Source organism: Epargyreus clarus, unplaced genomic scaffold, assembly GCF_041222505.1.
Source record: "Epargyreus clarus isolate Ecla_fem2 unplaced genomic scaffold, WU_Ecla_fem_2.2 ptg000024l, whole genome shotgun sequence".
Taxonomy (NCBI): domain Eukaryota; kingdom Metazoa; phylum Arthropoda; class Insecta; order Lepidoptera; family Hesperiidae; genus Epargyreus; species Epargyreus clarus.
Window position 1 is genome coordinate 4,272,751 of NW_027332231.1, and position 26,646 is coordinate 4,299,396.

The 26,646-nt window shown below is 36.2% G+C and overlaps 1 protein-coding gene across 1 annotated transcript in view; it reads right to left on the minus strand.

The window, feature by feature from the left end:
- LOC140752540 (sodium channel protein 60E-like) overlaps positions 1-26,646 on the minus strand; it is a 253,565-nt gene that overhangs the window by 177,314 nt on the left and 49,605 nt on the right. The window lies entirely within an intron of this gene.

Consider the following 26,646-nt stretch of genomic DNA (forward strand, 5'->3'; position numbering starts at 1 on the left):
GAACGCTAGAAAAGTATGAGTTGCCCAACAAAGAAGATTTTTATTCAGATAATAATGATTAAAGTTTCCTGGAAGCTACACACAATTTTTAGAATAAAATTGTATTATTTTGATGAAAGCCAAAGTTATATAAAGAACCTTTCAGTAATTGACATATAAAAAAAATATTTTCACCCCTACTCTAGGGTAAATTGTTATGGGTAGACAAAATAAAAGCACCGGCATTCAAACCCACAAAAAAGTCAAAATCCGTAATTTTGATGTCTGACCAAGCTCGAACCCAGAACCCTCAGCAGGGCACACGTAAAACCGACAGATATTTAAAGTAAAGAAAAATCAAATAATATGCTGTATTACTTAACTCAATTCATATAATATTAAGTGGCAATTTCTACAAATATTGCATTTGCTCCGTAGGCAACAATACACAGGAAAGCGAACAAGCCGTTAAATGTTATTAAAGTAACGTTAACTTGACAATTAAGAAGTCTGTGTCAGATAACAAGCCCATCGGATAACCATTCAAAACTGTTGTTGCTTGTATTCTCAAAGCGAAACTTGTTCGGCAAATCGTGAAGAGTTTCAACCGCCCGCCCAAGTTTTCCGCCCGGAAATCATGACGTCACTTCTTGGTAAACGATTTTATAAGGATGTAAAATCTCGCTGACACTTAGGGTTAAGTGATTGATATTTTATAGATAGTCTAATGGTATATAAGTCTATGCAATGAAAATCGAGAATAAGGATGGAGTCTATACTGAATACCCTTCATGAACAGAATTTCTACATAAGGTCGAAAAGTTTGCGGCCACTTATTCTGGCAATCCAAGGTTCGAAACCCGGATGTATACTCGATATTATCTGCTTATGGCTGTTATATACTACTTATGCACTATACTACTTATATACTACTTATGTACTACTACTTATATCTGGGCACGGATCTATTCGTCGAAACGGCGACAACGAACTATGTAATACGACTAATTAAACCACGGTTAAAGCTTATTTAAATTAAATTAACAAATCTGTCAATAGACAAGCTCACAGGATAATCATAAGGAACTGTCTCGTTGCTTGTATTCGAAAGTGAAACTTGTTCCGCAAATCGTGGCCGCGAGTTTCAACCGCCCCCGCCCAAGTTTTCCGCTACCCGCCCGCAAACCACAGACGTCACTTCTTCGATATTACATGGATGTAAATCTCTCTAACGTTAAAAGCGTCGACGTCCATTAATAAATTTCAAGCTAGGTCAATCTTGTGCTGAATATAAACATCTTTTTACAACACTGCGGTCGACATGTTTTTCAAACTTTCGTATATCTAATTTCAGCCCAAACGGATTTTAACACTTTCGGTGTTGTTGAATTCGTTTAAATTGTGGGAGTGACATAAATTAACTCTCTAAAATCAAATACGAATAAGTAATTGTTAATTTGAAAAAAAAATACATATTTAAAAAAAAATACTTATACATATATAAATTTGCTCTCAGAATGAGCTTTCACTCACCATGCCTATTAATTTATGAGATAGACATTATATTTTGCAATAAAAAGAACAATAAATAACGTAACCGCATGTGAAGAAGAATTAGAAACCTGTTTTTCTTGCTCAAGTTCTTTGTGTTTTATGGTCATATCCAGAACACTGTACCTTGCTACGATAAAGTCATCTCAGCGAATTGAAAGCAATTTAGACAAAGTTTGGCCAACAGTTGGGCAATTATCATCATTCATCAGAACTATAACGTCACGAACGGTGCTCCTTTTCCTAGGCCAAAGTTCAAAGTTAATGCATTATTTCACCGACCACTTTATTTTAGTATTATTAAAATAAATTACCTTCCCATTAAGACTATAATGTCGGTTGGATTAATCGACACCTTTTTTTTGTTCACGTTTTTTTTTTATTAATCTACACCTACAAATAAAATTGTCGCGTTTGTCTGTAATCTATACATATAAATAAAATTGGAGTGTCTGTTTTTAATATTGAAATAACCGCTTTTCACTACATGCATAGGAATATACATAAGGTACATATACCAAAATAATATTTTTACAATTTTTGTCAGTCTGTCTGTTTGTTCTGGCTAATCTCTAAAATGGCTGGACTGATTTTGACGGGACTTTTATTGGCAGGTAGCTGATGTAATAAGGAGTAACTAAGGCTACTTATATTTTAGCACTAGCTGTGCCCCTGTTTCCTTTTAACGCGGGTTAAACCGCGGGACACAGCTAGTATTACATATGTTCTTTGAAAGTTTTACACTGAAATATAAAAACAAGGTTATCATTTTTTTTTTCATGTTTTATATTATGCTGATCTAATTTTACAGACACCTAAAGCTTAAAAGTAAATTTCATTGTGATTTACGACATATTTGAGGATCTCTGCATTAGTACCAAAATCAACAAGACTACGAACTTAGCCACAAGACTACTACATAATAACATTTGTTTTATATTCATATACATAAATGTAAAGGCAATGTCAATTCTACTGCGCAATTTATCGATCACCAACGTTCCTCCCTTGAGTCATTAAGCGCTAATGCATATTGCAAATGCTCATAAAATGTAGTCGGCGGTGTATAAAATTTGAATTTACGCCTGACTGGGCAAATCTGGTAATAGTGCACTTATGGTACTATTTTGAAGACCCATGAGGCGTAGCGGGGTATATACTTGACACGCACGGGTTCCGGGGTCGATCTCATTCATTACTGTCCCACTGCTGGGCACGGGTCTCCTCTCAGAATGAGAAGGATTAATCCATAGTCCACCGCGCTGGCTAAGCGTATTGTTAGACTTCACATACCTTTGAGATATTTTTCTTAGTTAGATATGCAGGTTTCCTCACGATGTTTCCCTTCGCCGTTTAAGCAAGTGATAATTAATTTCTAATACGCACATAATTTTAAAAAATCAGAGGTGCGCGCCTGGGATTGCAACCTCGGCTCTTCGATTGAAAGGCTGAGTTACTGAATCACTAGGCTATCACTGCCACAGAACTAGAATGGATGGCGATAAATAAAATCTAAATAAATTCATTTTTTTAAAGTCCTATTAGACAGACAAAGATGTAGCGATGGTGCCTCCCGAGTCGAAAAACAAAGAGTTCTACTTTCAAAGGACATATATGTGACTTAAAACTTAAGGTCTGAACACTAATGATGTGGGGTCGAAGTGCTGCGTCAAGATGAAGTGAGAACAAAGCCACGATTAGAGTACAAAACGGGATCCTTAGAGCGAGGAATTGAGATGAATGAACTCTGCGCGAGGAATGGTAATGATTACTAACGGTTTGAGGCGACTTCTTTTACGCGATTTGTAGTTTTCAGGGTTATTTAAAGCTTTGAACGGGTTTAACGTCACTGTTACGTCTATCTCGTCGTCGGCCCATTACTGTCACTGCTGGGCACAGGTCTCCACTAGAATATGAACGGTTAAAGCCATAGTGAATCCATACTCAATTGCACAAGCGATGCGCGATTGGGTGGAAATCGCACACTTTTGAAGACTTTTTAAGAACTCGTGATTTTTCCTTCATCCTTAAAGCAAGTGATCATTAATTCTAATGCGTACATAACTTTGAGCAATCAGAGATGCGTCACCTTGAACTCCCCAATTGAAAGCCTTGGTCTCCACTACTAGAGATGTGGGGTGGAAGTGCTGCGTCAAGATGCAGTGAGAACAAAGCCACGATTAGAGTACAAAACGGGATCCTTAGAGCGACGAATTGAGATGAATGAACTCTGCGCGCAGAATGGTAATGATTACTAACGGTTTGAGGCGACTTCTTTTACGCGATTTGTAGTTTTCAGGGTTATTTAATGCTTTGAGCGGGTTTAATGTCATATCTATATTATATCTATCTCGTATCTATGTTATATCTATCTCGTTTTCGCCCCATTACTCTCCCACTGCGAATTGGTGGACTTCACACACCTTTGATAAGATTTTTAACAGCTCTTGTGTGTTGGTTTTCTCACGATGTTTTTCCTTCACCGTTAAAGCAACAGATAATTAATTCTCATACAAACGCAGCTTTTAAAAACTAATAGTGCGTGAAAGGGGTTTGAACCTCCCCGAATGTGAAGTCTAGTTTCAACCACTAGACTATCAGTCAAACCGGCAAACTTTGGACCGCCTCAAAATCTATTTATCAAATATATTTCATATAAAATATAGCCTATGTTACTCGTGGATAATGTAGCTTTCGAATAGTGAAAGAATTTTTAAAATCAGTCCAGTAGTTTTTGAGCCTATTCATTACAATCAAACAAACAAACAAAGTTTTCCTCTTTATAATATTAGTATAGATCATTGCGTTAAACTTTCCTATTATTATTATCATAAAGAGATTATTTGTCTGTTGATCCGGTATGACACAAAATCTACGAAAGAGGACCAAATTAAATAATTAGGCCACATAAAAAGGTTTGTAACTGTTATTTTCTCGAATCATAACACACTTACCTATATACTCGTACGTACACGATATGTATTTTTTTATAATATAGAAATACCAAACGATCATGAACTTCACCTGATGGTAAGTGACTACTGCCGCCCATAGATATCTGTAATCAACCCCAGATATGATTAGATATTCTTACCTGAGGTCGGCCACAGATGCGCCGCTACTCCTGAGGACTAAGCTGGCACTCCTCGGAAAAGTATGAATACGTATACGTCTGAATAATTTTGAAATCTACAGAATCGGGTGGGAAAACTCATGTAAACAAAAATGCTTACAAACTGGTCAATACTTAGAAAACCTACCTCACAACGCATACTACAGATCGGCCTATACACGGAGCTCAATACAAGCTCATACGGTGAAATGGAATTTGAATTCCACCTGTATTTAAACGGATGATTTCAAAGGTCTTTTCAAACAAGTACATCGACCCGGCGTTTTGAAAAACAAGATCTACGCTGTGGGCGGAATTTCTAATACTCGATGTGACGAAAGGTTATTCAACTTTTTCATTTTTCAAACTTAATAATCTCTACTTAGCTTATAGACCAAGGTCTGAGATCTGATCAGATTCATCGGGTTATAAATAATAATTAATGAGTATCTTTTAATGGATCAAAATAAAAGTGCTTTAAAAAAATTTTTAAATTTGTTAAAATCAAGATGTAATCTTAAACTTAATTTTTATATATTTTAGTCTCCACTGTTATATGCAGCGTTTATAATAGTAATGTTTCTATCTTCAAAAATTAAAGTTGAGTTACTATAGTAAAAAAACTTCATTTATTATAATAGTCTCGTTAGAATGAAAAACAAATATTGAATCGTAAATAGATGAAGGGAATGCAGATATCATAATGCTTTATAGTGCTCATACAGCTATACTGTTTCGTGCTATAAAATGATTGTCAATAAAACTATAAAACACATGGATAGTTGACGCACGTTTCAACCATTTAATCTTTAAATCAGTCACCCAACTTTCACATAAATTGGTTTTAATTGAAAGAATTTAAAATAGAACTCGGTTGTAAGGTCGTGGGTTGTCCTACTAACTTTTGCTTTTAAGAAACTGAAGTAGCAAATAAACATTTAATCTACCTGACAGTTATTAATGTCCATCAAAATCTGTTAATAGATAGGATTGAATTGCTACCTAATGCGTTGCAACCTCTATTTGGATCTTGCACACGCATGTTTCCACGACTGAGAGAGACCTAAGACTTAAGACGCTCTGAACTTGTTGCCAGCAGGTGTACAATTTTCTATGGCGACGCCACTAATTTCTATATTCAGAGTGGACTAGCAGGTTGGCGCGGACTATATCCTTCTCCCATATGTGTTACTTGGACTATACTATGCAATATATACAGCAAAATTTATACAAACATCTTTGCATATCTCAAGAGGGCGAGAAACGACATGCTGTACTCTCAGTGACTCAATAACTCCCAACAATCGTATTTTTGACGTGACAACGTCTTATAATTCGATGAAGCCGGCTGCACGCACCAAAAAACATGACTCATGCGGCGTTACCTCGCTCTGAGGCGTTCCATTTAATGTTTGAAGTGCAAGCGAGAGCGCGGAACGAGCGACAAAGAGGCACATCTGTCTCTTTCCTACTTGAGTGAGCGACGCGTCCGCGTGGACAGCTGCTATACAATAATACATTTACATCATAGATACACTACTAATAAAGACGTAGATAGTTACTAATAAAACAATCGGCGCTTGTTAGTGGTACTCATCGCGAGAAATGCATACTACTTTACAAATATTATATTTAAACAACACACTAACAAATAGTCAAGAGGAGCAAGTAGGACAGCATGTCTAACTGAATTCGCAAAAAAGGGATAAACAATATAACTTTATACGTGACAGTCATGATGACTATTCGTCAAAGATAAGTTTGAGTCAGATGAGTCTATATGAATTAATTTCAGAGTTACCTATAATGTGCTTGGTATAGAGATAATAAATTCCTATATGAATTAATTTAAAATGGTATTAGTATTAAGGGAAAAATACGTAATTCAGTGCGTGTCTCTGTGTGAATGTTGTATGGAATGGAAACGAGAGGTATTCAAGAGTGTTTTATGATTACCTAAAAACACACTGGATTGCCACAGTTAGAACAATAAATCATTAGTGTACTGAAACTACATTTGTTTTTCACAAATCCTGCTAGACAAATAATGCATTAATTTATGCATGGCTGGAAAACCCATTTTAGGTCGCATTATTGCAAACAGGTCTATCCACAAAATGAAACTTATTCCACTACTCTAATACGTATTACTTGGACTATTTGTATATTCTGCAATAAATACGGCAAAGTTTATACCAATACCTTTACATACTTCGCGAGGGTAAAAGAGGACGTACCCTCAGTGACTCAATAACTCTCAAAAATCGTGATTTTTCCTTTTGTAACATCCTATTAGTAACCTAGAGGGAGATATGACATACGAATATCTTTACCAAAAAAGAAAAGCATTTTTGCGATTTATGATTCTCCAATCGTCCAATATTGACTGAATTGATTGGCCAATGCGCCTGAATTATCCACTGCGGTCCGATACCGTACACAAAACACACTGGATTGCCACAGTTAGAACAATAAATCATTAGTGTATATACTGAAACTACATTTGTTTTTCACAAATCCTGCTAGACAAATAATGCATTAATTTATGCATGGCTGGAAAACCCATTTTAGGTCGCATTATTGCAAACAGGTCTATCCACAAAATGAAACATATTCCACTACTCTAATACGTATTACTTGGACTATTCGTATATTCTGCAATAAATACGGCAAAGTTTATACCAATACCTTTACATACTTCGCGAGGGTAAGAGAGGACGTACCCTCAATAACTCAATAACTCTCAAAAATCGTGATTTTTCCTTTTGTAACATCCTATTAGTAACCTACAGGGAGATGTGACATATCTTTACCAAAAAAGAAAAGCATTTTTGCGATTTACGATTCTCCAATCGTCCAATATTGACTGAATTGATTGGCCAATGCGCCTGAATTATCCACTGCGGTCGGATACTGTACACAAAACACACTGGATTGCCACAGTTAGAACAATAAATCATTAGTGTACTGAAACTACATTTGTTTTTCACAAATCCTGCTAGACAAATAATGCATTAATTTATGCATGGCTGGAAAACCCATTTTAGGTCGCATTATTGCAAACAGGTCTATCCACAAAATGAAACATATTCCACTACTCTAATACGTATTACTTGGACTATTCGTATATTCTGCAATAAATACGGCAAAGTTTATACCAATACCTTTACATACTTCGCGAGGGTAAAAGAGGACGTACCCTCAGTGACTCAATAACTCTCAAAAATCGTGATTTTTCCTTTTGTAACATCCTATTAGTAACCTAGAGGGAGATATGACATACGAATATCTTTACCAAAAAAGAAAAGCATTTTTGCGATTTACGATTCTCCAATCGTCCTATATTGACTGAATTGATTGGCCAATGCGCCTGAATTATCCACTGCGGTCCGATACTGTACACAAAACACACTGGATTGCCACAGTTAGAACAATAAATCATTAGTACTGAAACTACATTTGGTTCTCACTAACTGCAGAATAAAGAGTGCATTCATTGGTATGTAGCGTCACCATATCGAAAAGTATGTTATGAAATGTTTAAACATGTTCCACACATTACACATATAAAGTAAGTGTATTAAAGTGTTGCTGCTAATCTAGACGAACAGGTGTGCGTCCACCAAATTCATCAGGGTATGCACGCAGTTCCAAAGACGAAGGCAAAGTGTATATTAAAACTTTTAGATTATACAGGGTGGCCTTGTATAATCGATGATCTAAAAGTTAATCACCCTATTTTGTTTTTAAATGGCTTTTGTACAGAATAAAATAGGGTGATCAATATTGCGCCGCCCTATAGTTGCTAGGATAGAGATCTAATATTTCTGACAGGAAGATCAATAATCGTGTCACATACGAGTAGAAGTATTGTGATGTGTGGGTACCAGTTCCATGATAGTAACAGTGACCTTTTTCAAAACAAATATACGAAATATCAGCAAGAGAGATATTTTCGAATGATCATTAAAGCGTCAATACTCATCTTCCAATCCCCTGTACCTTAGTAATATTTTAAGTTTGTGTTATAAATAACGTAAAGTAGATTCAAGTCGCACTCGAAGCAATACAGGACTTAAGAACACTTACGATTTCCCGAAGCAACAAGTTAGGCAAAATACCCTTTGTACGGCGCAGATTCAAACTTTATGATAAATAGCTACTTCATTTTTATCTATACTTTTGATAAAATAAATAATAAAAGGACAAAATTCGCGAACAAACAGAGAAATAAAAACTTGAAATCAATTTGTAAAATATTTAATTATCTATCTATTTGTAAAGTCTAATCTTTCAATGTTTTCATAGTGTTGTCTGGGTTTGAGGCTGAAATGCTGATTTTAATAAGAGAAAGGGTTTTACCTCTGTGAACTACTTTTGAATCGACCTAAAGTATCTTGTATTTGTACATATTTAAAGGGTAGTAAATACTTAACACCAGTTTAAAAGTAATATTTTTTAATATTTATAACTAAACGATGAGGCAGACGGGCTACCACCAGAGGAGTCGCCAATGCATCGCCGACTCTCTTTTTGTACTTCTTTTGCACAAATATAAGTCTATGTATATAGGCAAAGAAAATTATATTTAAACACGCGGGAGAACAAGTAATTAATTAAAAAAATCAAAAACCCGACTGCACCAAAAGGGCTGAAGTAGAATTTCCAAAAGTAGTGAAATAGGCATTTCATTATTTTTATCCAGAAAGCCAAATACAAAGTTTCATAGTAGGTGTCTGCTTCAAAAACAAAAGATGTTCAAATATGTAATATTATCCTATTTTATCCTCGTAGTGCTTAACCTATGTGTAGAATTCCAGCACGCTTAAGTTCAGCGGTTTCCCTTTGCGTTGATCTCTGGCACAGCAACTCACTCATTTAGTCAGACAGTCATCTCGATGTGGTATATGAGTATATATGTACTAGCTGACCCGGCAAACGTTGTGTTGCCATATAAATAAAAAAAAATAAGGGTGAACAACCCTTATCACTTAAGGGTAAAAAAAATAGATAGTAGCCTATTCTCAGACCTACTGAATATGTATATAATATTTGGTGAAAATCGGTGAAGCCGCTTCGGAGGAGTACGGTAACTAACACGAGAATTTTATATATAAGATATACATATAATGTATGTGTAATTTCCTCTTAATTTCCTTTATTTTGACACCCTGCTCGATAGGTTTGGTTAACTTTTTTAAAATGTGTTACTATTTCGCGAAAAAATCCACGATTTACGGTCTATAAAATATATAACTTCAGTATATTAAAAGTTTCGGTCATTATTTTACCTCGTTAGAGGTAGAATTTCATTATTTTTATCTAACAAGCCTGATACAAAATTTCATAGTGTTTGCTTCAAAATTGACGATTGTTCAAATGAACTTTTAACCCTTATTTTACCCTCTAAGAGGTTGATTTTTCAGAGGGGGATAACTAAGTGTGTCCTTGTCGCTATCCAGAAAGCCAAATACAAAATTTTATAGTAGTTGCTTCAAAATTAAAGGATTTCAAAAAAACTGTTTTCCCCTATTTTACCCTCTTAAGGGTGGAATTTCCAAAAGGCCTTTCTTAGTACTTATTCACGCTATATAGGGAACCTATGTGCAAAATTTCAGAACTGTAAGGTCCTTGGTTTAGAGTGTACGTTGATTTTTGAAAAACGAAAAAGTCATTTAGTTAGTCAGTCAGTCAGTCACCGTGCTATTTTATATATATACAAATATGTTTTTAAATTCTCCGTTTAATTTTCTTTTATTTGATACCCTACTCGATAGGTTCGGTTAACTTTTTTTTTTAAATGTGTTACTATTTCGCGCCAAAAATCCGCCATTTTGATTTTTTTTTACTAACACCTATCTAAGGACACTCGGGTCATTGAGACAAATATAATGACACCTTAACTGTTGAAATTCATCCAGCCATTTTTTTGATAGGATCAAATAAAGAAAGACAAACATACAAGATACGCGCGAAAAACATAACCCTTCCTTGGCAGTCGGGTAAAAAGATCTCGTTATAACATAAAGTAGGTTAACAAAAACATTGTTCAGCCCATTTTGGCTAGAAAGCTTGATGTTATCGTTCTTGAACTCGAGTATTACTTAACTACGATCGAACAAAGGCATTGTTGGTATCGCCAGATTAGTGTTTCATCTCGAGGCCTGCATTGTTCAACTTATCAAGCACCGCTCCGCTCGACTTCTCGTCAGTTAGAGCGATTTTTCTTAGAACACCGAATAATAGAGGCGTTTATTATGTACTGCAAAATGGTATTGTTATTTCATAGTTGTGTACTGTTTTATTATTAAAATTTCTGAATGTTGTGACGGTGATTCGTAGAGTCGGTGTCATTTGTATTTAATTATATATAAATGGTTTTAATATATTTTGGTGTATAAACATAATTGCTTATAACTTATAACTAGTATTATCATAAATTAAAAAAAAACCGGCTACATAAAATTCGTTTAGGTAAGGCGCATGCCGAAGAAATACGTACATATGATCAAAAACTTTCCCTCGGCAGTCAAGTAAAAGGTGGATCTTATTTCACTTCAAGTATACTCGTAAATAAGAAGTACTCGGTGTATTCGCAACTTAACTTTGAGTCTAATAAGATCGTTCAAGTCAACTTAAAGTCAGCTTACAGCGATTTTTCAGTGAATAGTACAAAGTCTGTGTAGGTTTTACATTTTATAATAAGTATAAACTAGAGTGTTTCTTCAATTAGAAATAAAGACATATTTGAAATATAAAATAAAATGTTTATTATTACTTTTAACTTTATCTATACTCCATATCCAGTATTTGCGTGATTTCTTATTTACCATAGAACGTTAATCTTATTGCGTACTCCTGTAAAAACTAATACAATGATCTACAGAACAATATCTTACTTTATTGATACTTTAGATTAGTTATTTGGTCTATATACTTTTATATCACGGCGTGCGTAAATTGACGTTTTACGCACGCTTCGCGTGCGCAAAACCCCAATTTCCGACCCCGTAATATAAAATTTTATACAACACGCGGACGAAAAATGTTTTTCTGACTCGTGTGATTGCAGTCCTCGCCTGCGGCTCGGCCTGCAAACTCACACTTGTCAGAAAAAAATTTTTCGTCCTCGTATTGTAATGTACTATAATGTTATGCTTTATATATAGGTGTATATTTAAGATTAGCAAAGATGTACGCACCTGTAACTGGCATGCATACCAGTCAACGTGTATAAGAATAAGTCTGTATAATATATTTTGTATGTAATGCTGTTGGTGTGTCTTATAAATAAATACATTACCCAACAAGATGCCTAAAATATAAAAACGTATTTAAAAACATCTGCCCATGTCCCATGTCAATTAATCTGTGCCCATGTACACGTGACTGAAAAACCAAAATTGTTTGTAACATTCGAACCTTCTGTAGAACATCCACTCCACTATTTAAACCACAACGACAATACACAGATACAAAAATGAAAGACGAAATCATTATACAATGTATTTGTATTACGTTTTCACAGAATACAATGCATAATTGTGTACTTATTTGCGCGGCGTCCGCTCCGGCCTGCATTTACCAGACAAACAACGGACGGTACCAAATTTATTTTCCCCTTTATGAAGTTTTCATGTTCAAATATCGTTATTTTCCTACTGACCTACTAACCTTACAAACACCTAATTATGTGCCAGGGTTGGAATTTTTAACCTGCGGTAAGTCCTTGAAATTTTGTGCCGAGGATGGGTTTAATAACTACAATAATTTAAAACTTGGGTTAGTTGCCCTTCCTAATTGTGTGTGGATGCCGGAATGTAATTATGAAGTTATCTTTTTACTTGATGGGGAAAGAAATGTTTTCTAGCGTATGTATGTCTCATTCTTTGGCACCCTACAGCCTGAACGACTTGCTGAATTTTCACAAATGATGTGTCATTGGAATTGTCTAAATTATGTGGATAAAATATTACTTTTAATTATTTTTAAGATTATTTTTGTTTTTATAATAAGTAATGACTATTAATAAACTGGAAATAAATTTATCGAATGTTTTAGATATACATAGCACTTACTCTTGCAGTCGGAACTAGGAGAGATAAACTTTTGCCCGAGGCTTCGCTCGCGTTACGAAGTAATATTTTCATCCCCTATTTTATCCCCTTGGAGGTAGAATTGATCAAAATCCTTTCTTAGCGGGTGCCTACGTCATAACATCTACCTGCATGCCAAATTTCAGCCCGATCCGTCCAGTGGTTTGGACTGTGCGTTGATAGATCACTATGTCAGTCAGTCACCTTTGAGTTATATATATCCCTGACCCCCCCTAAAATCATCTGACTGATACAATAATTATAAGAAGAAACCAGTTAAGTAAAATTACTTTCAGTTCCTTTAAATACACTTGTTTTTTCAATAAATACTCATTTTTTTACATTTACTCATACATATATGAATATACCTTAAAATATAAAAAAGAAACAGTTTTTATTATTCCTAATCTTGACTTAGTTTTCGACAAAGACACTGGAGCATCATGGAGATTGGAGGTGATATCCAAACATTTCTTTTGTACAGTAATCCAACAACAGTACATATTGGAAGTGAATATTCAAACCAATATATTATTTCGTTATTACATACACTATTTAACGAACGCAGCAATGAATCCTCGATGGCTGAGGTTTCAATTACCGGTAGATTTTAATTGGGCCCTTTACAAGAGGATCGTTCGAGTGTGCAGTTTGTATCGCGATAATAACCTCCAATATTGATCAATATTTATTGTTAACTGAAGAGGTTTCGTTGAACCTTTGTCAGTCGCTTGAACTACTAAGGAATACTTTGACGACTTTAATGGTCCTAGATGGTAAAGATTGATAATTGACGAAAATAAAAATTGATGACCCACGTGGCGGAACGGTTTGAATTGCTGCGGGATCCGGGTTCGATCCCCGGCCAAACAGATACCTTAATGATTTTAGGTTTTTGTTCTAAGTCTCGATGTCTATGTTTTTGTCTTTGTATGTGTATTGGCAACCACGGTACAAAAAAAAACCTACTACGGGATTAAGAGTGTAGAAACATGGTAAGGAGTTTTTCGGGTATGGACAACGGTAACTTTTATTATACTTAGACACAAAGTAAGACTTGTTATGTATTCTTTTTGCGTCTTTCAAAGAAACCTTTGATTCTCTTCAAGTCCTTTCTCCGTGATCACTTAGATATGCCAATTTGGGCAAACGATGTCGCAAGTCAATCTCAAAGTTACACCAACATTATCTAACATAATCTTATGGAACTAAAACAAACAATCTTTATATGTTACGACTTACGAGCAATCAATTTTTGTTCTGTGGACATTGTCAGATGGGGCGGGTAAGGGCACCATTGAAGGCAACGTAAGGTCGCGCCCGATCGATCGCAACCTCGGGTTTATGGCATGGTTTAATGAAGTGGCTCGGACCACCTGGTAAGTAGACAGGTATACGCTAGTGCTAGTTTTAAGGATTTCTGTACGTCGAACTCATTAAGAAGATAATACCAAATCAAATTAAAAGAAACATTAAATTTAATTGAGTCTACCTTTTTTTAAAGATTCCTCTGCCAAATTCTTTGAATATATGGAAAATATGTGTCAACGCTAAAAAATCTTACTTAATATCAATTTAAACATTATAACCTAATTTAAAACTTTAAGAGTATTAGCAAAACAATGGTGTGAATTTTTTATATATTCACACTGAGGGTCTCACACATCGAATTTTTCGGAGTTATATACGTAATGAAAAGAATAATCAGAAACTTAAATGATGATACAAAATATCGTGCGGAAAATTTAATCTCTGAGAACTCCATAAAAAGTCTCAAAGTTGTCCCCCTGGGGACGGAACTGGAATGCCTCGGATAAGTATGTCTCTCTTACACCTTAAAACCAGAACACAGCATCGTTTAACGCTGTTATTAGGCAGAAATAGTGTCGGCAGCAGTAGTGCCGCCGTAGTCAAACCACAAAGACTTCTACGACCTTTAAATTTTAATATCTTCTTTAATTTTTATTCATAACACACAAATATTTCACTGTGTATTGGTATAAATCATCCATTTCCTTTCATCTCACTCCACCTGCAGAATAATACATGCAAAAGCACGCCATTATTACGAATGTTTTTACAGCAACGCGATTTAAAATTCAGTGTGAAATACAAGGGTTGACCCGATTTCACCCAGAATAATATATTACACTCCAAAATTCCTATATTTTCTTTAGCATATATTTTACTTTTAATCTGGGGATGTTTTAAAATTTGTGCAATGCTATCTCGCGGGATATCGTGCAATATCTAGATTAGAATTCTGCTAAGTAGTTGGTTTTTAGCTGCCTGAAAGAGGGTAATGTGTTCGATCGTTTGTATTTTGAGTAGCTATGTTCAATTTTTCATAGTTATCACTATCACTTGCTAAACGGTGAAGGAAAACATCGTAAGGAAACCTGCATTCCTGAGAAATCTATAAAAAAACATCTCAAATGTATGTGAAGTCTACCAATACGCACTTGGCCAGCGCGGTGCACTATGCCCTAATCCTTCTCTTTATAAGAGAAGACCCGTGCCCAGCAGTGGGACAGTAATGGGTTGATGATGATGATGATGATGTTCAATTCTTGGGTAAGTTTTACAAACCAAATGGCATAAAATATTTTGACGTATAATCTAATAACACTTTTCATATTCATAGCTTTATAATACGTTCTTATAACACGAATGTCATAAATATACACAAAGAAAAGTGTATATTATCCAGATCAGAAATCTAAAATCATTTTTTAAATGTCTACATGGCAACGAACCCAGAACCCCCTGCAGTATGCCTAGCTAGGCACCAAACCCTCTACAAGTTAGTTTGGTTCAGTGACTGTTCCGCAATGTGTCAATAACCATCCAATGTCGGCAATAACCATTTGTATACCCCATGAAACAGAAAAAACAAGTTATACCCTAACCCAGCTGGATTGTACAGCTGTGCTATCCCTGTTCGTCGGACAGCATATAGCCTGTGTGTCCCTTGCTGCTCGCAGGTCTTGAAACCCTTTCATTGCGACCCGCGGACTGTTTTTAATCGACAAAACTTCAAAACTCACTTCCAAATACCGACATTAGCACGTGACCCGTAATACCAAAGGTTACCGACCCCTGTTCTAATACATATCCACCACTAAGACATAGATATAACAGCATTAATAGCCAGCTATGTTACACGATCGTAATCTATACCCAATTAAGCACGTGCATCGGAATATATCCCGGAATATAGTCGGAATGGTCTATTGCTTAACATGTGCGAACTGACACATAAAGCAATTGAAGCTGTCAGGTCACCTGTTAATTACATTATTCAAACGGTACAAGAATCAATAGCCAATGATTCTGGTCTTGCTATCAGGTAGCGATGAAGAAGCCAATTTCAATAAGTTAACGCATAACAATCTGTTTTTACCACGCTTTTATAGGCTTGGGTTGTATCTATGTATATATGCATGTATGTATGCATGTATGTATGTATGTAACGGAATGTTTGAACTCGATTTTTACCCACTTTGAAAGTTCCGCTTAATTTAAAATTTGGAACAATTATCAAGAACATCGGTTCTTGCACAACAATACACGGACAACGGACAATACACGATTTAAATAATTTTATCCCATACTCCTCACCAAGATCGTCAGGAATCAGGATTAACGATTTTCCTTGAGCGATTTTAGCGTGGTTTTTAGTTTATAAACTATAATTATTATTTCTTTAAGAGTAAAGAAGTAAACACACTTGCAATTTACCTGATGGTGTAAGTGCTAGACCATGGTTATCTATCTACTGCATATGGAGCAATTTCTACCTAAAGCCGATCAGATGCGTTGTCACAGGAGTGGCACAGGAGGCCTATTATCGCCTCATATGTTACAGCCGGCATCCACATTTTTTCGTCAAAACGCAGATCCACTCCACACTATAAATTGTTGTGCGGGCGGTGTGATGGAATCCGTTGTAGTGGATTTCATTTTAGTAGGTTGTGACTTTAGTACCGAGGTTCACCGAGGCGATTTTAGTGCGGTATAAAAGACATAACCCAGTCTCCTCCAAGACATCCCAGAACCCGTTAAAATCCCCTTCCTTTGCCTAAAAATCACCACCCGCTGATAAGGTCACCGTGGTATCTGTTTAACAACAACTTTTGGACACACGAAAATATAGCACGTTATCTACGAGGCTAAAATAAAATAAAATGTTTGCGAACCTCCTAATCTCCATGAGTACAACAAAACTTATTCTACCTTATAACAGCAGCACCTATTTCTGCCTAATAACAGCAGTGTTACGCGCTGCTGTGTTCCGTTTTGAAGGATGTGGTAAGGGAGATATACTTTTCCGAGGCGTTCCAGCTTAGTACCTCAAAGGTAGCGGCGCATGTGTGGCCGACCTATCTAATCCTATCTGGGGTTGATTACAGATGTCCATGGGCGGCAGTAGCCCCTTACCATCAAGTGGACTGCATGCTCGTCTGCTACTTCTATATTATAAAAAAAAAATGGTGATTTCTTCATTTCTGCCCACGTTATAAATTCTCATTGCGAATTGGCAATGAGACGTCACATAGGCGCGACCGTCTCGGAACATAACGCGAACATAACAGTCGATGGCACGAACCCCGGGGACCCTTAATTACATTCGGATAATGGACTAGTTCAGGTAACTGCACTGCAGATGCCTGGCATTTTATTGAAAAGGGTTTTATTGCTAACTACTAAGGGCCACGCCAAATTACACAGATTCCGTAATAGTAAGGGCTACCTAATAACCTATGTGACATAGTCTCTATGAATATGTCTCTATGTCTCTTATGTCTTAGTTATTAGGACTAAGTTAGGGCTTTATTTCGTTATTCTTTGAGTAGAGTACTAATTTTTAAATTTGGTACTTAATTTTTTTGCAGTGGACTTATTTTAAAATGAGCACTTTATTTTTGTGCAGCGGGCTTACTTTAAAATTAGGCTTTATTTTTTGTACCATGGGCTCATATAAAAATTCGGTAAATTTCTTTTTTGTAGCCAGCTCATTTTAAAAGGAAAACAAAAGAGTTTATGCATTAAATGCATAAAAAGTATGCTCAATTATGTTTTGAACACAACATTTTCAGCTCTTGCATAAAAGCTTAAAATGAACTTTTAAAACGTTCAAAAATCCCAATTTACAATAATTGCGGAACCCCAGTTTATATTTCTGAAGCATTTTGCTAAGAATATTCGTAGAATATTAGAATTCAGTGTTTTAATAAAATAAAATAGAAGGAAGTGTGACGGTAGTCATCACACCTATTTCATTCTAAGCAATTAAAAAAAACTATTAACATAAGACTAAATTTATTCTGTGAATGTACTGAAGTAGTTAAGGCATATGCAATATGTTCTAGTCTTTAGTTGGTTTGTTGGTAAAACCAGTTTCATTCTACCGGGACATACCACCGCTACATCTATTTCTTGCGAGATAGATCTTCTCATCAGATAAATCTTACATTTTAACCGATTTCGTGCGGATGGCACCACAGTTTTGCCATGGATTTCTTTTGTGTATGGCGGGTGGCACCCGAGAGGTGCCAAAATTTGAAGCCATAAAACTCTGATAAATTGATGTTTATCAAAGTTGTTCTGAAAACAAAAGTGTCTTTATTTATCACGTAGATCCTTCCTAGAATGCCAGTTTCAGCAGATCACGTGATTTTACATACTTCAGGGATTATAAACCTTTCAAAAAAATATATTATATTATTTTGCAAATTACTGTGATTGTATTACTATAATAGTACCTACTTTTCGTTAATAGTAAGCCAATAGAAACTGGATTAAAATATTCGTACTTTGGTGTTTATCTTTGTCTGAATAAATAGCGCAATCAATTTCGATATTCTATTAGAAACCTATCCATTAATAATTTCAATTTTTATTCTAAACAAAACACCAGAAAAGAACTATCATAGCGCTCTGCACGTTTAGAATGTTCATATTTAATTCTATAGTAACACTAAAACAATCAATTCATCAAAAACTTACAAAAGTGTTTACAACACCTGATAGAAATAAGACAATTACCTTCCATTTCCGTTATTACACGTAGATAGTCACTTTTGTAAACACTAATCGAAAAGTTAAACCATTCACTTTTGCTTTTGGGTGGCTACTAAACTTACAGCACGTGGAAAAAGCAAAAAAACGATAAGTTACAATTCATGGCGGAGGGCACCTTAGCGGTGCCATCAAAGTCCCTGGCGTTTGGCACCACAGTGGTGCCACGAAATATTTGTTCGCCGCCAGGCGTTAAAGTTTGTCCAAAAGGCCGCCGCATTGAATCGGTTAAGTGGATCTTATGTTCTCTATGAATTTGGTTACAAAATAAGTCCATAAGCAGCAGTGACCACTTACTATCAGGTGGACTGAATGATCATTTGCTACATTATTCTTAAAAAAACTTTTGATTGTACAGATACAGGTTTCTATCCCCAGCCCAGTTCACAGGTGTTCTCCGCGCGACTTATTTGGCTCTCACCCAAAATTGTATTTAAACAATTTCATTTACGCTTGACCGCGCTACAAAAGCGTAGTTTAATATTTATTTTATACAATATAAATACATTTACGATAACTATTTTAAGACATTTTTCTGATATGATATTTGAAATATTTTTACTGTTTTCTTTTCTAAGCTTTAAAATGACACCTTGAATGTATTTTGAATGACAGTAAATACTTCAAACAATAGGTTCGCGTTTTAAGCCACTAATAGCCATAATAAAGGTTTAAATAAATAATATGAGGCGTTCTAACTTGTCCTCGAAACTGCCAACCTATTTATGACTGTCTGCAAATAATATTATTAACCATAATATTTGTTGTAATCATTATAAAAAATAATTTCACAGATTTTTAACAAAATCTACGAAGAAGAGCTAATTTTCATTCTTGTTCTCTAACATTAAAATGATGATGATGATGATGATGATTAGCTTGGTGGTAGTCAAACTCTTTGTAGTCCGTTTCCGGGGCACCACCACCACACCTATTTCTACCCAATAACAGCAATGTTAAGCGCTACTGTGTTCCAGTTTGATGGGTGTAGTAAGGAGAACATACATAACCGAAGCGTTAAAACTAGTCCTCAGGAGAAGCAACGCAATTCAGGTAGGCCTAATCTTATCCGGAGTTAACTAAAGATGTTTTTGAGAGGCAGAAGCCACTTACTCGCTTCTTTATTAAATACAATTAGTAAATATTTTTTAAAGTGGTAAAGTTCGAATCTCAAGTGATAAATTTTCCCGGGAAAGTCGCAAATAGCTTCCGGCGTAATGCAAAGACCGACGGTTGAGTTTAAGTTATTACTCTGATGGTTGACAGACTCCAAACTTAATTGACATTCTACGTTAAGATTCTATCAATACTATACACTATGCTATGGTAATGATTTTTAGAAATAAAAAAATTTTTTACACATAATTTTCAACGATAAAAAATATTTTTGGGATTTTAAAATACCTTAACGTGCAGCACACTGCAGTTATGCCAATGGGCGGCACTTGTCACTTACCATCAGGAGAATTGCAAGCTCGTTAGCTACTCCTATGTGTACTATGTATAATGAAAAAGAAGAGACTGAATATCACTAAGAGTTTTGTAATCATTAAATACATTATTGTAATTTGCGTGTAGAAACTTTGAAATACGATCTGTTGATCTTCAATCAGGATTACTATATTCTGCAAGCTATATAGCCAGCAAGTTTACATCGAAAATCGTAATTTCACGTCGATTTGAATGGTTGAAACTTAAAGTACATGAATTGATAACACTGCCAAATCTAAAGTTGATAGACCATTTAAGTATTCTACTTCAGTTCAATGGTCTATTCGTCGAAAGTTCTGTTATTCTGGAGTTGCTATCATTTCTGGAAACTCACTACTAAAATGTTTCTAAGGTTTTAAGTGAAGCAATTTTATTCAGGCAATAATAAGAAGGAAGGATCGGAAGGTGGTAGAACCCTTTGTGGTTCGACTCCGGCGGCACCACCCTCACATCTATTTCTACCTAATAACAGCAGTGTTAGGCGCTGCTGTGTTCCGGTTTGAAGGGTGTGGTGAGGGAGAGAGACTTTTCCGAGGCGTTCCATCTTAGTCCTCAGGGGTAGCGGCGCATCTGTGGCCGACCTCAGGTAGGAATATCTTGGGTTGATTACAGATGTCCATGGGCGGCACGTAGCCCAGAGTCTAAACCACGTGATAATATATCTGCCTATCTACATCGTTGAAAGCAGAACACAAGTTTCCTATCAACGCTTGATAACTTTTTTTTTATCTTACTATAGGCTTGCGTTTGGCTGCAACGTTACCTGATGTTAAGTAAGATGCAGCCTTGGATAAAACACGATTGCCTAGAAGGAGCCTATTCACCCTTGACTTGACTTTTGGTCCCGCAACAGTCCAACAACAAAGATCTATGTAAAACTGTTTGAGTTGACGTGGTGGAGACATTTAAATGATACCCAGAGCACTGCCGGCGACAATGGGGGATGTCTCCTCACTAAACGAGTATTTACGCTAACCACATCTTCGAGTATTCACAGTGGTATGCGCCCACATATACTGCCGTCCTTCCGAAGGTCGTTAACTGTCAAGCTCTCACTATTACCGCCCACAACCCCTAGACCTTCTTATTCCTTTTTTATTTTTTCATATCTACAACATATGCCCTTCAAAACTAAATATTTATATTGTGGATAAAAATACCAGTAAAAAATACTATAAATATTGTGGATAAAAATCAATGTGCCAGCCAAAACTTTCCCTATTGTTACACATTCACTAGTGCAGACTTAAACATAAATAATTGACACAAAAGAAGTTAGTACGACCGAAACTCGCAAAGAATTCTTTTTTTAGTTACCCAAAAGTTTGCAGCCGAAAAGAGGGTTAAGTGTGTCTTGCAGTACATAGATATGCAAAGTGTGGCGGCAACTCGAGTGCGGAGGCCGCAGTGTGGCGAGCCACTCCGCTCCGGTCACTAGGCGCGTTCTAGCGCCACTTTACACATTTGTTGTAAAACATGCGAATTTTACAACTGCTAATGTGTCATATTAGATTTTTGATATTAAGGTTAGGATCACAAAACATAAAGAACATTTTGCCCATAAATTTTTTTAAAAACTAAAACCCGACAACCTCGACCTTCTGAAACCTACTTATTTTTTTTATGTCTACGAGTACAACATAAATAAGTGCTTTAACAATAAACATTCAAAAATAAAAAATACAAATAAATTTGCCAACCAAAACTTCTATTTTTCTTACACTTTTTAAACAAAAGCTAAGACCAAAACTCGCAGAGAATTCTTTTTTAGTTACCCAAAATTTTGCAGCTGAAAAGGGGGTTAAGTGTGTCTTGCAGTACATAGATATGCAAAGTGTGGCGGCAACTCGAGTGCGGAGGCCGCAGTGTGGCCAGCCACTTCGCTCCGGTCACTAGACGCGTTCTAGCGCCACTTTACACATTTGTTGTAAAACATGCGAATTTTACAACTGCTGATGTGTCATATTAAATATTTGATATTAAGGTTAGGGTCAAAAAATGTAAAGAACATTTTGCCCATAAAAAAGTTTAAAAACTAAAACCCGACAACCTCGACCTACTCAAACCTACTTAATTTTTTATGTCTACGAGTACAACATAAATGCTTTAACATTAAACATTCAAAAATAAAAAATACAAATAAATTTGCCACCAAAAACTTCTATTGTTCTTGCACTTTTAAAACAAAAGCTAAGACCGAAACTCGCAAAGAATTCTTTTTTAGTTACCCAAAAGTTTGCAGCCGAAAAGAGGGTTAAGTGTGTCTTGCAGTACATAGATATGCAAAGTGTGGCGGCAACTCGAGTGCGGAGGCCGCAGTGTGGCGAGCCACTCCGCTCCGGTCACTAGGCGCGTTCTAGCGCCACTTTACACATTTGTTGTAAAACATGCTAGTCTTACAACGGATGTGTAAATTTAAATATTTGACAGTAAAGTAAGTCGCAAAATGTAAAGAACATTTTGACATCAAAAAATGTTTAAAAACTAAAAATGTTGCATTCTTATACTCGTATGTTAATTTAAATGGGTGTCTTAATGTCAATAAAGGAAGTTTTCTAAAATAAATAGAACATTTTTTACAAGTACATTATTCTAATAGTGATGTTCCTCTGAACATGCAAAAATGCTCAAAATGCAATACGACTACGGTAGTCCTCTGAGTACCGTAGTCATATGGCATTTTGATTAAACACTTATGATCAATTCTACGAATATAAATGTGTCTGTAAGTAGATATAAATGGAAACTAAGTCAGCGAAATCGCTACTGAAGTAGCTGACAAATATATTTATATCGTTAATTTGTCTACTTTTAAATCATTTTCCAGTCTTAAATCTTAAATAAAAAATGTAAAACATTTTTACAAGCAAAAACAAACCCATCAAATACAAAATTAGATATAACTTTACTGCTATTACTTTATGAGACCCGAACCCTATCGAGCGAGATATTGAAAATCCGTTATCCTAAATCAATCTATCAAACCCGCGTCTAAAGCTTAAGTAGCAGACGCTTTTTGAATCTGTTGTACGGTAATATTATTTTAATAACGGCAACAAAGTTGCAGCCTGGGGCAGTTAAACATCTGGGATGTTATAAGTAAGATGGGATGGGATAAGTAAGAAATAAAGTAAGTAATAACGTGCATTCTACAGTAGCCATGCGCAAAACGGTACACCAAACTGTGACTCAAAATTACACATTACTTTGAGATTTTTTTTATTACTTGGTACAGTTCTTTTGTGTTGTATGCCATGGACACACACAAAAACGAAAAAACAAACACCAAGACCCAGAAAATAAATCTAAATTCATGATTTAGTAAAAGAATATAACTGTCTTTCTGGCCGAATCGAAACCGGAATACTTCGTGTCAGAGTGCTACGGTGACATAAATACAAAAAATTAAGAAGACTTAAGTAATAAAAATGTTCTTAAATAACTGTTTCAGATCTCAGAACAGTTATTTAAGAACATTTTCCTTTTATTTCCAAGTTTACCGTGCACACAATAATTTGCAAATTTAACTGTTGAATTTGAAATTCACCCGAGCTGAAGCAAAATTGTTAGAATTAGCTTTTGGAAAGATGCCAAATAATCCAAATATACCGGTCCTGGACGTATACGGGGACAAAAGTACATTTGTGTACATTTTTGGGTCATTGCTATCGGTACATTGATTACAGAAACCACTAACTTGGTTATATTATAGGAAGAAGAACTATAACTTGTTCATTAGTAATACGATAATATAAGGGGCATGTAGTTCTTCTGGTGGTCAAAGTAGCCATGCCGACAGTGGGCAACCGACTAAACACATATAAAACATGTTTTGACGAATAAATTTTCAAAATCTTTGAAAATTTAAAACCTTTTGAGTTTCTTACAATAAAAATCTTGATTCAAATAACTGGTTATTATAAAAACAATAACCCAACTGCTTAAAATTACAGTATATTGGATATTATTCCTTAAAAACCTGAACAAAGTTGGCACCAATAAAATCGTACATCAACCTACACTACACTTGGACAAAGGAATTCCCCGAAACAGTTTTTCAGTTTCAGACTTTTTGTAAAAACATTTTCCAATTGCTGATAGAAAGTGAAATTTGTCACTGTCGAAGCCTATTCGATAGAACGTGGAAGAATTAAAATGTTTTAACTTGGTCATTCAACCTTTCATTGTGGCAATTCTTTTATATACCTACATATATTACATAGATACGATACAAGATATACAATGAAATAAAAATTGTAATAAAGTAATAGTAGCTCATTGGACTTATCTCATGCGAGGGTCCGAGGTTCGAATCCAAGGCACCTCGCTTTTTCATAGTTAAGTGCGTACTAGAAGTTAGAACTTGCTCAAACGCTGAAGGAAAATTGTGAGGAACCTTACACGCCTGAGTTCTTTAAAAAGAGATCTCAAGAATGTGTGAAGTATTGAAGGAGGTAGAACCCTTTGTGGTTCGACTCCGGCGGCACCACCGCCACACCTATTTCTACCTAATAACTGCAGTGTTAGGTGCTGCTGTGTTCCGGTTTGAAGGGTGTGGTAAGAGAGAAAGACTTTTCCGAGGCATTCCAGCTTAATCCTCAGGGGTAGCGGCGCATCTGTGGTCGACCTCAGGTAGGAATATCTAATCCTATCTGGGGTTTATTACAGATGTCCATGGGCGGCAGTAGCCACTTACCACCAGATGGACTGCATGCTCGTCTGCTTCTCTTATATTATAAAAAAAAAAAAAAAAAAGGACCTTTTTTTTGTTCACGAGGGGGAAACCTTTAAAAGGTAAGGGTTATGTGGGACTCTTACCGCACTAAAACCCCCCCGGTGGCCGTCCTCGGCGCTGCGTAGAGGACTCCGGGATCTCCAAAGCAACGCAACCGGGGTCCTCTTAGCGCGTTGCCCCGTCGGGCTCCGCCCAGGTGAGCTTTTCGCTCGCCGCACCGTCTGGTGCGTACGACGGTATGCGACCACACATATCGCCGTCCTTCCCGGGGCCGTTGACCGGGCGGTTCGAGCTCCCACTCTTGCCACCCACGACCCAAGAAGCCCCCTTTTAGTCGCCTCTTACGACAGGCAGGGGATACTGTAGCCCTATTCTGGTCCCGGAACTACAGGGACAACGTTGCTACTCCTGAGGACTAAGTTTTAGTTTGTGTGAAGTACGGATGCGGATGGTAGCCGCACCTACGAGGTGCCATTCACATTTGGCCAGGAAGATGCACTGTGGCTTAGACCTCCTTCAACCCTTTCAGAGGCGACACGTGCATGTGTAATGGGACAGTAAATCATAAGTTCACAACTATATCGAAGTTTCTTAAGTAACCTAACTTTTACATCCCAATAATATTAATATCATAACGAACCACAAAGACGTATGGCTGGCCTAATTAATTATTTATAAAAATACTAGGTAAAAATTAACTAAACTCAATTAATTTTCACCGCGTCCGATAAATCTAAGCGTTTGTGTACTAATTTTCACACACGAACGTTCCGTTTAGTATGCAAATACCTGCAAACGGACAAAGCAGTTCTAAACTAATGTGAACGTCGACCCGCGTCAGGTTTGGTCAAAGTTGTTCGCAACTCGCTAAATGCCAGCTATGAGTAAGGTATTTCCGAAATACTAAAAACTTGAAAGAGTCTATGGTTGGACTGCGGCGACACCACCGCGTATATCTAGTGATAGATTTTTTTTAATAATCTTATGGGCTGCCCTGCACGAACGTCTCTATACCGAAAGCTCATATGGTGAAAGTACGCTAGAGGGTTTATTTATATTTGAGCCTAACGATAAAGCAGACGTTCTATCTGATGGACGTGGATGGACGTCGCCTATGAACATTTGCAACACCAGAGGAGTCGCCAATGCATCGCGGGCTTTGAAGGAGAGCTCTTTTTGCACCTTTTTTGAAGAGCTCCATGACATAGCGCTGAATAATAACTGGTAATAAAATCGGGTGTAAGTCATCCCGTTAGAGTCATTCCCAAAATTCCTTGTTGGGCTCTCCTACTATTTTATAATCGTTTAAACTGATACACGGCCTTGGCACTCAAAATAATAATTTTCTTTACAATATTTTGACAGACACGGTACGTGTCGGCGGGGATAAGAAGATATAGTAAGGTAGGTAGAAGATAAGGTAGAAGTAAGTACACCATAAAACGTTTCGTGTAGTATACAGTACCCTTAATAAGAGTTCTTATGTTTTTTTACAAAAATGACTGTTTTTGTATTTGTTATACACTCATATATACACACACCGTTCGCTTTGATACGTGCAATACTTTTTGTAATACTGATAAAAAAGTAAATTTCTTATT